The 3,279-nt window shown below is 39.6% G+C and overlaps 1 protein-coding gene across 1 annotated transcript in view; it reads left to right on the forward strand.

The window, feature by feature from the left end:
- Window positions 1–3,279, forward strand: part of grin2ca (glutamate receptor, ionotropic, N-methyl D-aspartate 2Ca) — a 67,439-nt gene that overhangs the window by 34,684 nt on the left and 29,476 nt on the right. The window lies entirely within an intron of this gene.

The following is a 3,279-nucleotide window of genomic DNA, read 5'->3' on the forward strand; positions in this document are numbered from 1 at the left end:
TGGGTTGAACTGTTCTGGAACAGTGTTGTAAATACAACTTAACCACTGATTTCTAGTTGTGTCCTCTTTTGGAATGCCAAACAAAGTAGTTTCGCGCTTTCACAACGAAACACAGCGTCACACACGGCGGCCTTTAGTGAACGGAGGCCGGCGGCTAGAGTGAGGAATGGCGGATTTGACGAAGGAGCATCCGGTGGGCTTGCGGCAACCACGTGACGACCCCGGGCTGGACTCTGCTTCGTCCACGGTGAAAGCCGATCCGACTGAGCTTTTATGTGAGCTTTGGAAGATGGCTGAGGTAATCTAAATGTAAAAAAGGATACATTAACAAATAATGGATACCAATAAATTAAAAATATTTAATATTGCCAGATAATTAATATGGTAAAGATATATTGTGCATCCCTATTTAAAACAACGGTTGGAGCTTTGTCCTTATAATTGGTATTTTTGGCATAACACATTCCTTTTCTGTAGTGCAAGGGGTTGTGGCCAATATACTAAAAGTCTATCAGAAATAGGTAACACAAATTAAGTAATAATACTTAAAGTCCATCAGAAATTAAATAAAATTTCAATGGACTATGATTTGGGATACACTAATCCTAATACCGCTTACTATATAGTTCGTACACAATTTGGATACAGCCATGGTATGAGAGATTTTGGACAACAGATGGAGGATATTAGGGAAATCCACATGTACAAATGTGCTATGTTATGAAATATGTGATAAGGTTACAAGAACCTTTGGATTTACCAGACCCAACAGGATCACCTAAGCAAAATTAAGGTGAATGGATATAAATTGACAGAAAAGTTTGAACTTCTGCCAGCATTTTTCTGTAGCAGGGCCAAAAACCAGGATGCTCACTTTGCTGCACATTGCCCAGTCTGTGCCATCCGGATTTAGATACAGGGATCAGAGCGAAGAAATAACGTGTGATGTGGCCTTTCTTGCCAGGGCTGCCCAAAAGAGCAATCTGGTGCCATCTGTGCCAGGGAACACAACAAATCCTATTTCGTCAGAAAATGTTTTAATCATCCAAAGGGGGCCAGAGTTTGAGCGGCCGAGGCAGAGAGAGGTGCTCTGTGTTTGGTGCAGCCCAAGGTCACTGGGTTATAAATCATGTGGGAGATCTGTAAATGTGTGTGCATTGCTGTAAAATACCACAAGTGGTTTTTATATCATAATCAAAGTAAGAGTTTACACTTTCTCATGTCATTCTCAACTTGTATACTGTCATTTTTGTTTGTGCAACACATAAAAAGAGTTTTTGTAGAATCTTTACACAACTCTTTCCATGAACATTCATATACTGCAAAAATCCTATTTGTTCTAAATATTTTTGTTTTATTTTCCAGTTAAAATGTTTAATTGAAACAATACACATGTGCGTTACTTGAAAACTAATTAGGAAGTCATGTTTTGTAGTGACAAAAATGACAAAAACACGTAAATGTAGTAATTTAGGTTCCAAAATGAAGTCATTTATGTTGTAAAATTGTAAAGTAGCTTCACATTTACCCATTGTGGAGAATGCAATCCCATAATGCCATTACTACATGGTCAGTGGGAAAATAAATGCAAAATTGTGGATGAGGTGAGAGAACTTTTGATTATAAACAAACTCGCTAGGTTTTGCACATTAGCTTAGCAACATGCTAATTCCAAATTCGATTAAAGGGGTGGTTGATTGCGATTTCACTTTTTTAACGTTAGTTAGTGTGTAATGTTGCTGTTTGAGCATAAACAATATCTGCAAAGTTACGAAGCTGAAAGCTCAATGCAAACGGAGATATCGTCTTTTAAAATTCTGGCAGTTTAATGCCTACAAAAGTTACTTCCCGGTTTCGTGACATCACAAACCCAGATAAACCCCGCACTCGGGAAAAGGCAGCAAAGGGGGCGAGGCCATGCTGCGCTGCTTTAGAGAAGAGGAAGAGAAAACCCGATGAGGTGAGGGGCGGGATGTTTAGACGCGCACTAGAGGCGGTTTAAACAATCACAACACACTGGGCTAGCTAACCAATCAGAGCCCATCGCCTATTTCTGAGGGAGGGGCTTCATAAAAACAGGAAAAGATCAGCCCGTTTCTCAGAGAAGGGACAGAGCGGTGTGGAATAAAGGTAAATTATGTGAAAAATAATGCGTTTTTTTAAAAACAAAGCATTAACACGTTAGACTGCACCCCATAAACACAATCAAGCCTAGAAAAAAAAACAGTTAACCACCCCTTTAAATCAATTGAACGTTTGCAAAAACCCGCCCTCCTTAGTTACTGGTGCTATCTCCGACAAGCCATGACGCTCTCACACTACACATCAAGTTCTCACGCAGTGAAAAATACTTCGCAGAGCAAAGAGGAAACTGACAACACACGATAGGCAATACAGAGCAGGCTACTTCTGGTATGAAACAAGGTCTCAGCTTTCAAATTTTGTAATTTTTTAAGAAATACAAACAATAAATACCATTTTGTGGCTCTTTAATGTGTCGTGACAGATCGCTGTATTGCCTCAGTTCAAGCCGGGTGTGCCTCAAACGTACTGAAAAGTGAAGCTGCAGGCTCTTTGATAACCCCCTGGTGGTTGGCTGCAGTACAGGTCATAAACCCCGCCCTCTCCATGAAAAACGAATGGGACTTGAGTCAAAATAAAAAATAATTTACACTTCCAATACGATTTTCCAAAAGATGGTTTTGGTCATTTAAGGTTGTTGTTATCACGCTGATATATGTTAAATTGTTCGTTTTTGTGGTAAGTTTGATTTTAGCTAGTAATTTGATGCTATAAAAATGGGGCGTGTCATTATGGTTGATTGGGTGTGCAGGAGTTTGATACCGCTGCTCCACCTCACAACACTACTGCGCAGACTCTGGCTCCAAACGAATCTCTACCAGAGATTGTCTTACTATAAGGAGATGAGAGGGTCTGTATTACTTACTATTGGAGAAAGCGTAACGGCTAACTTGGATCATGTGTCCCTTAATAACCAATCACATTTGTGCAACACTCAATCGCCGTTTACGGATACCATAGGAATGAATGAGAAGTGCTGTAAGCTGAATCCTACCTGTTGCAAAAAATCAGTGACTTCTCTTATAAAACGGCAATTTTTTCGTGGTAAACTCTAAAAATTGTTAAATCCAAAAGTATTGTTTGATGTAAAACATGTTGAAGATGAGCAGATAGGCTGTCGATTCATTAAATGATAAGCCGTTTCCTCTAAAAAGCTGTTTATTCAGCAAAGTGAAGCCTCTCCTCCATTGACATCCA

The sequence above is a fragment of the Sinocyclocheilus anshuiensis genome, unplaced genomic scaffold (genome assembly GCF_001515605.1).
Source record: "Sinocyclocheilus anshuiensis isolate Anshui unplaced genomic scaffold, SAMN03320099.WGS_v1.1 scaffold828, whole genome shotgun sequence".
Taxonomy (NCBI): Eukaryota; Metazoa; Chordata; class Actinopteri; order Cypriniformes; family Cyprinidae; genus Sinocyclocheilus; species Sinocyclocheilus anshuiensis.